General features: G+C 39.3%; 1 long non-coding RNA gene across 1 annotated transcript in view; it reads right to left on the bottom strand.

Moving 5' to 3' along the window:
* Positions 1-7,417: 7,417 nt before the first annotated feature.
* The window catches only part of LOC137851779 (uncharacterized), a 28,545-nt gene continuing 21,830 nt past the window's right edge, over positions 7,418-14,132 (bottom strand). The window contains exon 3 of the long non-coding RNA XR_011093462.1: positions 7,418-8,337. This is a non-coding gene — a long non-coding RNA (uncharacterized lncRNA). The remainder of the gene's footprint in view (positions 8,338-14,132) is intronic.

Raw genomic sequence — 14,132 nt, 5'->3', positions numbered from 1 at the left:
AACAGGTTTAAAAATGAGCCAGGCTTCCTTCATCTCATAAAATACCTGATCACTACATCTCTCTCACTCCAGCACAAGATGCAGGAGGCATACAATCACTTTCCTGGTCAAATGCTAAAGAGTCATTGTATATAAAATACACAGACAAGCAGAATAGGTTTACATAATGTTAATATAGACAAATGGCATGTACAACATATCTAGCTGCAATTTAATTAGATTAATTAGATCAATATAATTAGCAGTGCTATATTACACTATCAAGACTTAGCCTTGCAAAGAACAGTGCTAAAAATGGTTTACAGTCTTAAAGCATTGTAACAGTGCATGCTGTATCCATGCTATCACGCATCAATATCACCACTAACACACTGTTCATACTGAGAGTTTATAGGACACTCAAGAGACACATAAAATACTACCCTTGCAGAGGAAAATTTTGATAATGGAGTCTGTGAAATTATTTCAACTGTAGAAAAGAGCTCACTCAAACTTAATTCCAAACTACAGCATGGTCATGATTATATAGCAAGTTAATTTAACCCATCGAGGCAGGGGTAGACATAATGAACAAAACAGATCAAGGTAGCAGGACTTACCAATGAGAGTTTTGCTCAGAGTTCTTCATGAGTTTTGTACACATAATAAATCACAAGTGGCTGTTTAACTATTGCATCATCAACTTGGACGTGGACTAGATGTCACACTTGGTGAAATCTCAAACAGTTATTCTTGTTTTTAATTGTGATTTTGCATTAAACAGGCTGTGGGATTTTTCTTGGACATCTAAACCTCCAGAGTGGTAAAAATGTTAATTTACATCTGGAAGTGTGCTCAGTACACTTGGGCTTATAACTCACCAAACAAACTATGTATGCGTGACATGTAGAATCCAACTACTGTGATGTTCTATATTCTGGAAATTTCCTTGCAAGGAGAAAAAAAATAAAAAAATAAAAAAATAAAAAAATAAAAAAATAAAAAAATAAAAAAATAAATAAAAAAGCAGCTTGTTCAAAGTACAACAGCCTCTAAAATTTAGCAACATGAAGTCATGAAATGATAAATAAACCAGAATTCATGTCTGTGGATTTCTTCCACTAAACAGAGAAGCTAATCTTAACTATTCTATCTGCACTCTCAATTTGATACTTGCCCAAAATTTTACTAAGATAAAAACTGATACATTAACCACTTAGGCTAGACCAAGACTTTTTCTCTTTGCATTTACACACACATAAGAATAAATTTGTTCATGGAAGAGACATAGTAACAGCCCTGGTGTCTGCTGTCTATGCACAAGATACACAGACAAAGCCAAAATGCCAAAATGCATATTTCCTTTAGTGGTGAGAGACAGATGAAACTATATGTCCATTTGATCCTGGAGTACTGAGGAAATAAAATCAACCTATTTCATACGGAAGACCAGATAGTTCAGTAGCAACCACACTCATCTCCCTAGAAGACTGAAGAGTATCTGAACAATTGTTTCAATATATGCATCCTGACTGACCACAGGAATTAGGTCCCAACCATCCTCTAACTCATTGAGGAAGAGCAAGTGCAGACAGTTTAAATGTGATTTGAGTTTTCTTGATAATAGATGCAATTAAAATGTGCATATTGTTCTGTAACTGTCCAAGGAAGTCCCATTTTCCATAGTTTTCAGGGTTCTACTGTTCACCATTATCAATATAATATGGTTTATGCTAATGGTACTTCAAGTCATCTGTCTTGATCATAATTTTTGTGTCAATAAAAAGTTATATGCAAGATAAAGAGCCCCTCTGCCTGACCGTTGAGAGCTTACATTAAATGCTGAACTGATAGAAAAAGCATTATTCTGGCTTTAACTGTCTTCAGTATCATGTTGGACGTGCAATAGCTGATTTTGACTTTGGTTAATTTTGCATCATTATGACCTAGTCAGTCTGGTCTTCACTAGATACATGCTGCCAAATAGCACAAATAGAATAAAGCACTGAGGATTAATATAAATAATGTCTTGTGTCTGGAAATAATCACCTGTATTATAGGAACTGTGAAAGCTTAAAATGAACAATATAGCTTTCTAGCTTTTTTAATGTGATGTTGCTTGTAGCTTCTCTGCTAGAAAACTTTGCTCAGTTTCTGCATGACACATGCGGAAGAAAGTAGTATTGCTTTTATGTGTGAGTACGATTAGTAAAAAGCAGGTAGTCCAGCTGATATTAAAAGAAAAAATTGGGAGCAGAAGCTATCTGTGCGCGTTTTCTATTTTGTTACTCTCATTTTCAAATAGCTAATGTAGGACATTCTGTCACACACTGGTGTTTTATGAAATGCATATTTTATGACAACTAAATGACAAATTTGTCTGAAATGAAGCTATTCTTTGAAGAGTTAATTATAACCTGTGTAACATTAAAGAAAATCAATATATGTTTGGAACGAGTCACTATTGAATCTTATTCCAAACAGAGGAAATCTCTTCTAAAAATAAAGCTCTAAAAGTTCTGAAATTTAAAGCTTTTGTTAAATTAACCTAATTTTGGTGTTAATTTATTAAAAACAAACAAACAACAAAAAAAAAACTGTCAATATATCTGTGTAATAATCTTTTTGTAGAGTAACATTACATAATCTGCTTGTATGATGTTCAGCTGAAAGTTTCACATTTAATGTTGTTTGACAGCAAAACAATAGGCCAGACTGGTCTAATTGCTGAACACCTTGACATATGTAATATTTGGACTTTGAAAGGCATTGCCAAATGTTGGGTATCTGTTCCAATCTTTCAAGTTCGTTCAAATAAATAGACAAAGATCTAAGAATTTACTCTGAGAATTGCTCATGGAAGAAAAAAAAGAAAAATGCATAGAATTTTTCCCATCCTTTCCAGAAGCAGGGGGTTTGTCTCAGATATCTCTCAGTAATTTCAGTATACAGGTTTTTCATTGTTGTTTGTTATAATGTATTCTATTTGCTACGGGAATAGTGTCTCGTTTCTGCAGCTACAGTCATCTGGAGTAGAATGAACTACAATTTTAACAAGAAATAACTAAAAATGTTTTCAAGTTGACCTACCCTTTTCTAAGAGTGACTACAAGGCTCAGAAACAGATGTTAAATATTTAATTTGTACACACTGGCAAAATATTAAAATAATAAAGCAAGAACATATACAGTACTAAGAAAGAAAGATATTGAAATAGATTTAAAAAAAAAAAAAAAAGGAAAAAGGTTAAGGTTTATCATATCCATTGGTTTTATAGTTTCAAAAAAAAAAAAAAAAAAGTTTGAAGAAAAAAGAGGACAAGTCTAAAATAATTTCACACTCTACTTAGGGGAGTACACCTTTTAGTTATATGTGGGTGTTAACTTCGCAAACTATTATCTGTAGGTATCTAGAATTCCATCTCACCTGATCATTCAGATAGGTCAGGTAGGCTCTGCAACTGTGTGGTCATTTCAAGAAAATTGGTTTTCTCACAGTATCTGCAAAGAAGCCTGAGGTGACGTAAAACCAATCAATTGTAAAATTAGAGGCAGATTATTATTGGGATTACAGGAGAAAATAGGTATATCATCTGCATACAATGAAACTATATTTATGGGGTTTCCAAATTTCATTCCTTGAAGCAGTTCTTGGTTGCTGAAAAATAAGGCTAAAGGTTCAATTACAATTGTTAAAAGAAAGGAGGATAATGGACAGCCTTGTCTAGTTCCCTGGTGTCATTTTAAAAAGGGCGAGTTTAAATTGCTAGTATGTACACACCTGGCCAGGATATTACACAATATTTTTAATCCAATTTTTATGAAGGTCTTTCTAAAATGAAGGGTGTGGGGTTTTTGTGTGTTTTTGTTGTTGTTATTATTGTTGTAGAGTTTTGCTATTGTTGTAGTTGTTGTTGTGGGGTTTTATTTTTTTTGTTGTTTTGTTTTGTTTTGGTGTTCCTTTTTTTTTGGTTGGTGTTTGGTTTTGTATGTGTATTTAAGAACAGTCAAAAATATTTCCATTTTAATGAATCAGGAGTTTCCCAGCCAGCTGAATGGACAAACCTACATTATCAAATTCTCATGGTGAATAAACATACAACTTTGAATCATCCTCAGTGAAATACAATGGAAATAATCCAGATTGATCTGTGTGGACAAGGTTTCCTAATGAAAATCCTTTGTGATGAGCTGAAGTGCTTCAGCAGGCCTCTGCTCCTCTTTAAACCTTCACTTAAGGCTTGCTAGAGATTTGAGCGCCTGTATGTGCACTTTGGGTGCAGAAGTGTATTATTTCAGCAACAGTAAATTAATCTAGTCCAGGGTTTAAAACCGATTTCCAATGCAGCAGATTCATAGGAAACAGTTCATTGCGATTGTCAAGTTGTGTAATAGCATGTTTTTTGATTCAAATTTTCAGTTAAACACTTCCAATCACAGTTCAGAAGTGTATGTACAATTTCTCAATGAATGGTTACTGGCAGCTCATCTAAGCATGTTACTTTTTCCAGTGTTAGGCTTTAGCAGTATTTATTATTTCTTACTAAGTCTAGGGTTACACTTTGATCTAGTGAAAGTTTCAATAAAGTGCTTTTGTTTACAAACTTTATCTCCTGTTTAAAGCAACTTGGAAGATTAGAGTGTCTGACAGTGCTCTTTGAAAGTGTTATTTATGATTTCTAGATCATGTGTCAAAGTTTGAGACTTTAGTTTTAATAATTGACACAGCTTGGGATACTTCATCTTATTCTTTACACAGAACATGTGCCAGCAGTTTCTCATTTGTATTCTCACTGGTTTACTTTATATGAAAGCTTTTCTGCAACCACGGTGTGTTGTAGTTTGTTCATTTTTTGTCAGCTAATTCAGCTGAGATTTTTTTACTGCACATATTAGTATGCATTGATTTTTGTCATTTAAAAACTATTATTCAAAATTACTATTGTTGTATCTTCTCTTTTTTTGAGGTCTGCACCATTGTTAATTGTGGTTTTTAATGATTCTTGTCTTGGATTTTATAGCATATTATTACCATCACAGAATCAAGTTTCAAATTAATATTTTGGTCTGAAGAAGAAAAAAAGAAAAAAAAAGAAAAAAAAAAGCACTCCTTTTCTTTTCTCAAGAGGTGTTTGATTTGTTCATGCAGTTTCTTGCTTGTGAGAATTGCAATAGGAAAAATTACTGCTACTTCTACAGTGGGAAAACTGAAGATTTGCTTGGTCATTGGTGGTGAAGATTTTCTGTGGAGAAGAACCTACATCCATTTCCAAGATAAATACTCTCAAGGTCCATTGTCTGCAGCATAGACCCTCCCCCCCTCCCCCTACCCCCAGTGGGCACAGGACTATCTTCCAAGTGCTGCAGACACCAGGCTGGTTTTGAAGAGTGAAATATCAAAAGAAAAGTCAAAACTGTATATGTAACACTTGTGTGACATTTTCTCTTTGGCCTCATTTTTCTAAAAGACCAGAACATATTAATCCACTTCCCATATCTCGTTCATAGGCATCCCAAGACAAAACGAACTGAAATGCTGTAAGCCTGACACAACTAATAGGCAGATCACTGAAGTTAGTCAATCACTCCGGGCAAATGAGCATACATTTCTTTCTAGCCCCTTAAAAAGGAAGACTTTCCTCAGCCATGCCACCTGTGTACTTTTGAGTGACAGCACTCCCAGCTGAAGTTTGGATCTGTGAATCATGCTGATGATCAGTAGGGTAAACCTTCAACAAAAGGTGAGATCCTTGAAGCATTTCCTTTCCCTGTGAAACTCGCTGTGTCTTCTCCACAAAGAATTGGATCCAGCTTCTTTTCACCCATGTACGTATTTCTCACCAGCACTGGGACATCTGGGCAATAACACTGACTGCCTCTGTAAAAGTAGACAGGCAGCTGTGCAAGTGCTCTTGGTGATAGATCCCACAAATATGTTTGCAAAGGTAGAAGATAGGATTGAAAGCTACATATCCCATGAGGGAGGGTCTTCTGTTATCTGTCCAAGAGGAACATGCAGAGCCCACACAGAGCTGCACATCCAGGCCTGTCAGGTCCTGTAAATGAATCAGCTGCACCCAAGGGACTGGTGGTGTTGAAGGTTGTTGATGGATCAAGTAACAGTAACATACACGTCTTCCCTCTTTTAGTGGCTGTAAGAAGCTCACCCACCAGGATCATTACAGCTGTACATCATGCCGTACTCCAGACTGATGCCTGATTATGGAAAGCATTGGATTTGGCAGCTGGCGTATTCCTGGAGACTCCTCTACCTGTATTCTGTTTAGACATGAGAGTTTATATATCTAAAGAATTCATGTTTCACATACTTGTTGAAGTGAAGATAGATGGCAGAAAGAGGTCTAAGAAGCCTTATGTGCCCTAGTTTTCAACCAGTTCTGAGCTTAGCTTTAATGTAAAAACCTATTATTTCAAACCTTAAACCTTCTGTTAGAATTTAGTTTAAAATCAAATGTTTCTTTCTCCCAAGATATTTAATTTCTTTATGGATTGTTGTATTAAAATAAAATTTTCCTGTCGATCTCCCTCTTTTTATGATCCTTTCTTATACAAAAGTTTCTTGGTTCTGTACAAGAAATAGATGGAGAAAAAGAGAAAAAATATTTATACATATATATGGATACTTTTATATATGTATATATATAATGGATTTAGAGAATATTTTCTAGGAAGCTAATAAAGGAAGGAACGTAGGACATCAGCTTTATTATGTATAATAGTTATTGCAAATAGAGAGAAATGGTGATGCATTGTTTGTTACTGAAATGACCCACACAGTAACAATTGCACTGTATCATGGGAATTATTGAAAGATCTTGTAAAAAAATTCACCATATCTCATGTATTAATTGTCCACATAACTTCCACTACAACTGCACATTGAGAAACAGGCAAGTAAATTCAGAAACTTGAGACAAGAGGTCCTGCCCATAGAATATGAGAGATCATAGAATCATGAAATCATAGACTCACTTAGGTTGAAAGAGACCTAAAGACCAAATCCAACCATCATCTAGCACTACAAGTCCACCAATATACCATGTCCCTAGGTGCCATATCCACACATCTCTTAAATACGTCCAGGAACTGTGACTCCATCACTTCCCTGGGCAGCCTGGTGCAATGCCTAACCACTCTTCCCATTAAGAAATTCTTCCTGACACCTAATCTAAACCTCCCCTGACGCATTTTGAGGCCATTTGCTCACATCCTATGAACACCCTTAAGTTATTTTTCATATATTGATGTTCTACATTCAAATTTCAAATCAACAGTAGTTCCCACGGAATCTCAAATTAAATGCAAAGAAATGCTGGAGGTCTGTAATTTATTTCTGCCATGCCAAGGCAGCACATATAGCTGCAGATGCAGTGGTAACCAAGGTACTGATATGCTGTTTACAAATACTAACAGGCAACCATGAGAGCACTAGGAGAATGCTAGATGTTCAATTAGCATAGGACAGGGCCTGTACCCTACTTTTATTAATGTAAATATAACTGATTAAACCAGAGGGATCATTCTAATAAATAGTTCTTGTTTGAGCAGGACATTAACTGAAGGAAAAATTATATGAAGACTTAAGGTTAAGATTTGATTGAAGATTTTAGGCTACTGAATCTATTTAGTAATTAGATAAGGACTAAAGGGAACATTTTATCTCAGAATGAATATGAATTATTTGTTGGAACAAAGAGCCAAAGTCCCGGGTGTCATGCTTTCATCTACTTACGGCAAATGGAGGAAACTTGGCTTCCTAGCAGTGGTCAGTAATCAAACGTGAAAATTCAGTGAAGTTAGTATTTTATCAATTACAAAGCTTTTTAATGTATTGTTTTAAAATAATTGAAAATAAGCGTCAGTGGGAATAAATTCCTCATTTTAAAAATGTTTCTGCAGCAGGAATACCTAAACAAAATACAGCAAATAACTATTCTGAACAGTCTCTCAGGTAAGTGCTGATGTTAATTACACCAAGGTTCAGAGCTACATCATTTTCTACACTGTATTTCTCTGTTTTGTTTCCAAGGGTAATTTCACATAGGCAGGGTGAAGAGAACCATCAGGAGAGGCCAAATTTGCACAGGACAAGGTTTTCCTCACATTCATTTCTATCTAATAGTGGATATACAGAAAAAGATTTTTTAAATCTGCAGTGTGGAGAAGGACTTCTTAGTTCAAGGTTTAATTGTGTTTGATCATTTGCAAATGCATAATTACAAACATTTACATGTGGAAACTTTGCAGTGGCTTGTTCAGTCAGGCTTGCTCACTGTGCAACAAACAAAAGAACCACAGGAAGTGGCCACCAACTTGTTTCTTCAAACACAAGTGTTATCTAAAAAAAAAAAAAAAAAAAAGGCAGCTTTAGCTCTCTAGAGCACATGCATGATGGTACAATCTACAGAAAATAAATTGTTATATTCAGATGAGGGATATCAACACTTTACCAGGTAACCATATTTTGTTATTAAATTTATTTTCCAGGCTTCAAGGGATTTGATACTTATTTTTCTTTTGTATATTGTCTCTTGGGTTTTTGTATATTGTCTCTTGGGTTTTTCGACCATGGGGCAGTTTACTCAGCACCTGGTCTGATGGCCGTAGACGGGTCCCTATCCTTTAGGGGAAAAAGGATCCTGGGCCAGGAGCTGGCGGGGCTCATTGATAGGGCTTTAAACTAGGTGAGAAGGGGGATGGGGCTGAAGCAAGGACTGTTGGGGCTGTGCCAGGGGGAACAATAGCAAGGCCGGAGGATAAGGTAAAGGCCCAGCTGAAGTGCATCTACACCAATGCACGCAGCATGGGTAACAAACAGGAGGAGCTGGAAGCCATCGTGCAGCGGGCAGGCTACGACTTGGTTGCCATCACGGAAACGTGGTGGGACCAGTCTCATGACTGGAGTGCTGCGATGCCTGGCTATAGGCTCTTCAGAAGGGACAGGCAGCACAGAAGGGGTGGCGGTGTGGCTCTCTATATTAGAGAGTCTTTCGATGTTGTAGAACTCGAGGCTAGGAATGACAAGATCGAGTCCCTTTGGGTTAGGATCGGCAGGGACAACAAGGCTAGTGTCTTGGTCGGGGTCTGCTATAGACCGCCGAACCAGGATGAGGAGACAGATGGGGAGTTCTACAGGCAGCTGACAGAAGTTGCGAAATCGTCAGCGCTTGTACTCGTGGGGGACTTCAACTTCCCTGACATATCCTGGAAGCACAACACAGCCCAGAGGAAGCAGTCTAGGAGGTTTCTGGAGAAAGTGGAAGATAGCTTCCTGACGCAGCTGATTAGTGAACCTACCAGGGGTGGTGCCCTGCTAGACCTTCTCTTCACAAACAGAGAAGGACTGGTGGAGGATGTGATTGTCGGGAACAGTCTTGGGCAGAGTGACCACGAAATGGTGGAGTTCACTATTCTTGGCGGGGCCAGGAAGGGAACCAGTAAAACCACTGTATTGGACTTTCGGAGGGCTGACTTTGGGCTGCTCAGGACACTAGTTGGTGGAGTCCCATGGGAGGCGGTTCTGAAGGGCAGAGGGGTCCAGAAAGGCTGGGCGCTCTTTAAGAGGCAAATCCTAATGGCGCAGGAGCGGTCTATTCCCATGCGCCCAAAGATGAGCCAGCGGGGAAGAAGACCAGCCTGGCTCAACAGAGAATTGTGGCTTGAGCTTAGGAGAAAAAAGAGGGTTTATAATCTTTGGAAAATTGGGCAGGCCACTAAGGAGGACTATAAGGATGTAGCGAGGCTGTGCAGGGACAAGATTAGGAAGGCCAAAGCTCGTCTGGAGCTCAATCTGGCTACTGCCGTTAAAGATAATAAAAAACGCTTTTATAAATACATCAACACAAAAAGGAGGACTAGGGAGAATCTCCATCCTTTACTGGATGCAGGGGGAAACTTAGTTACAAGAGATGAGGAAAAGGCGGAGGTGCTCAACGCCTTCTTTGCCTCAGTCTTTAGCGGCAAAACCGGTTGCTCTCTGGATACCCAGTACCCAGAACTGGTGGAAGGGGACGGGGGGCAGGATGTGGCCCTCACCATCCACGAAGAACTGGTTGGTGACCTGCTACGGCACTTGGATGTCCACAAATCGATGGGGCCGGATGGGATCCACCCAAGGGTACTGAGAGAACTGGCAGATGAGCTGGCCAAACCCCTATCCATCATTTATCAGCAGTCCTGGCTATCGGGGGAGGTCCCAGCTGACTGGCGGCTAGCAAACGTGACGCCCATCTACAAGAAGGGCCGGAGGGCAGACCCGGGGAACTACAGGCCGGTCAGTTTGACCTCAGTACCAGGGAAGCTCATGGAGCAGATCCTCTTGGGAGTCATCATGCGGCACTTGAAGGGCAAGCAGGCGATCAGGCCCAGCCAGCATGGGTTTATGGAAGGCAGGTCCTGCTTGACGAACCTGATCTCCTTCTACGACAAAGTGACGCGCTGGGTGGACGAGGGAAAGGCTGTGGATGTGGTCTACCTTGACTTCAGCAAGGCTTTTGACACCGTCTCCCACAGCATTCTCCTCAAGAAACTGGCTGCTCTTGGCTTGGACTGGCGCACGCTTCGTTGGGTTAGAAACTGGCTGGATAGCCGGGCCCAAAGAGTTGTGGTGAATGGAGCCAAGTCCAGTTGGAGGCCAGTCACTAGTGGCGTCCCCCAGGGCTCGGTGCTGGGGCCGGTCCTCTTTAACATCTTCATCAATGATCTGGATGACGGCATCGAGTGCACCCTCAGTAAGTTTGCAGATGACACCAAGCTAGGTGCGTGTGTCGATCTGCTCGAGGGTAGGAAGGCTCTGCAGGAGGATCTGGATAGGCTGCACTGATGGGCTGAGGTCAACTGTATGAAGTTCAACAAGGCCAAGTGCCGGGTCCTGCACCTGGGGCGCAATAACCCCAAGCAGAACTACAGGCTGGGAGAGGAATGGTTGGAGAGCTGCCAGGCAGAGAAGGACCTGGGAGTGATGGTGGACAGTCGGCTGAATATGAGCCAGCAGTGTGCTCTGGTGGCCAAGAAGGCCAACGGCATCCTGGCTTGTATCAGAAACACTGTGACCAGCAGGGCTAAGGAGGTGATCGTCCCCCTGTACTCGGCTCTGGTGAGGCCACACCTCGAGTACTGTGTTCAGTTTTGGGCCCCTCGCTACAAGAAGGACATCGAGGTGCTTGAGCGGGTCCAAAGAAGGGCGACGAAGCTGGTGAGGGGCCTGGAGAGCAAGTCCTATGAGGAGCGGCTGAAGGAGCTGGGCTTGTTCAGCCTAGAGAAGAGGAGGCTCAGGGGTGACCTTATTGCTCTGTATAAGTACATTAAAGGAGGCTGTAGCGAGGTGGGGGTTGGCCTGTTCTCCCATGTGCCTGATGACAGGACGAGGGGGAATGGGCTAAAGTTACGCCAGGGGAGTTTTAGGTTAGATGTTAGGAAGAATTTCTTTACTGAAAGGGTTGTTAGGTACTGGAACGGGCTGCCCAGGGAGGTGGTGGAGTCACCATCCCTGGAAGTCTTCAAAAGACGTTTAGATGTAGAGCTTAGGGATATGGTTTAGTGGGGACTGTTAGTGTTAGGTCAGAGGTTGGACTCGATGATCTTGAGGTCTCTTCCAACCTAGAAAATTCTGTGATTCTGTGATATCACTTTAAAATAAACCAGAATCCATGCAAAATCTAATTCCAAATTTGTATTCATGATTCAGAATGCATGAATTTGCATTTGTCTTCTATTAAAGCACTATTCTGAAGGATCAAAAGGATTTAGATTTTGGGGATGTTTATAAACATGGAATGTAACGAACTTGTTTTCCAGCCCCAGTTTGTTGGGATCAGCCTCTCCAGTGTATCTCCAGATACAAGAATCTGAACCTTCATATTGATCCTTTCACATCCTGTTGATAAAAGAGGAGATACAAAGTAGTGTGATCTGCATATTTGCTACTAAAAGCACCCATCCTAGTCTTAGGATACACAAGCATAGGTACCATGGTGGCATCAGCACAGCTTTGTCTAGTATTCTTGAACAACTTTTGGGCAAGGAAGGCATCTGATATCCTCTTCTGACAACCTTAATGGGGAAAAGATTCAGGATACAAAGAAGAGGTTGTTTGTAATATTTCCATCTGAAATCTGGGAAGCATCAAATGGTGTTATGCAAACTAAGCCAAAATTCCAGAGACAATCTTGGAAGTGGGTTGAGATCTGCCATCTGATGTTTGTCTCAGCACCCATAATTTGAACTGAAAGTTTCCGGAGCTTAGTAGTGCTGAAAAGCCAGGCACAAGTTGACTACATTTGGATGTTTAAAATAGATGCACCCGGGAAGAGGATGAGCTTTGCAAATTCAGCTGCTTAGGAAAAAAAAAAAAAAAATCCAGCCATGACACTTGTGCATGAAGGCAATCTTAGGATAGGAACCACAGCCAAAAATTAAACAAAAGAAGCAAGCACAGCGTGATTTCTGTCTGTGTAGAAGATAGATCTCCAGAAGGGTGTGCGGAGATTTCATAACATTCTTAACATATTTTAAAAATCTATTTATTAAGAAAGTAATAAATAAATAAATAAATAAATAAATAAAATCCTCTTGATTCCCATTATACCAAAATGGAAATTGAAAATAGTTTTGTAAACCTCTCAATTTTGGATATGGGGTATGTGACTATTACAAGCCTCCAAGAAACATACGGCTAAATCAATCAGCTAAAATTGTCATTAAAGCAAAACAGGCTGCAAGTGAAGTAGACAAAATTTGAAATATCAGGCAAATGGAACAGAAAGTAGCATAACAGACAGATCAATTTAGTGACTATCTAAGACTCAGTTCTAAAATAAGCTGAAGGACAAGTATGGGTAAAAATCCTTCCTGACGACATGGTCATTTCTTCATGATCAATTCTTCATCTGTACTGCATAGTGTTACACAAACTGGTTGAGATTAAAATCTTAAAGCTTCTTTTTTTTTTTTTTTTTTTTTTGGATTTGTCTCAACTGGCAGCTTATTCAAGGCTATTAATCAGATCTGATTCATAAGTCTCCAAATGTCATAAAGAGGGCTCACATAAAAAAATAAATAAATCATGTATATCATGCAAACATCTTTCTGAGGATGACTCAGATAACTGTAGGTTGTGCCACAGTTCTGTTGCTTGCTGTGCTGCTGTTTGCTTGCTGTCACTGATTCTAACTGGCTTTTCTGAAGCATATTTTCCATGGAAATCCTACATATTTTTCCTCTTTTCCTATCCTTAGAAAGACAGACCTTCAACATACCACAGTAATGGAAAACAGTACTTATATCTGTTTTTTTGTTTTGTTTTGTTTTGTTTTGTTTTTTATGTTTTAGGTCAGATCGCTTTTACTTTCACCAAGCATGAATCAGCTATTAAAGGATCAACGGTCTTCAGGACAAAAAGACCTTTTCTTGTGCAATTTCAGTTTCTGGACAAAATAATCCCTGAGAGGAATACAACGAATGTGGGAAAGCCTGTATCAAGATGCCATCCATGCTGAAAGCTTTTCCGGAATCCTTTAGTTTTCTGACTGAATGTGGAGGATAGGCATGTTATGTCAAGTCAGTTCAGTTAGAACCTCAAGACATCAAAATACTGAGCTGTAGACTGCAGAGCCTGACCCAGATAGCTGAAATATTTTACTAAAACATTACAAAACAAAGACTTTTTCTGAAGGTAACAGCCCTCTGGATTAAGTCTTGAATAAAGCTCATTTAAAAGTCAGCATTTTCCAGGAAAATTTGTTACTCTTTCAAATACTAAAAATGTTCTGCAAAAATTATGAACATGCTGGTGTGGAAATACTCCTAAGATGTCACATATATATATATATATATATATCAGACATTGTATGTTTTTGTTCTCTACTGTTGGTCACTTGCAGACAGCTTTCACCCTCAGAAAGTCATTATAACCTTCGCTTTAGGACAATGCAAAGGCAACATGCTAGGAAGCATTGTGCAGTGTATGTCTTTGGCTACAGTGCACCAGTTGGAAATACTGTATCTGTACACTGTCCCTAAAAGAGAACGGAGACAAAAGAACAACAGCACTGCAACTCTCATGAAGGCAGTGCTTATTTCCAATCAAAATACATAGCTCTTCAGCCAAAGCTACATAACTCTGCGATCTCTTTA

The sequence above is a fragment of the Anas acuta genome, chromosome 2 (assembly GCF_963932015.1).
Source record: "Anas acuta chromosome 2, bAnaAcu1.1, whole genome shotgun sequence".
NCBI classification, from domain to species: Eukaryota; Metazoa; Chordata; class Aves; order Anseriformes; family Anatidae; genus Anas; species Anas acuta.
Note: the sequence above shows the minus strand (reverse complement) of the source record. Positions and strands in the feature narration are given on the sequence as shown.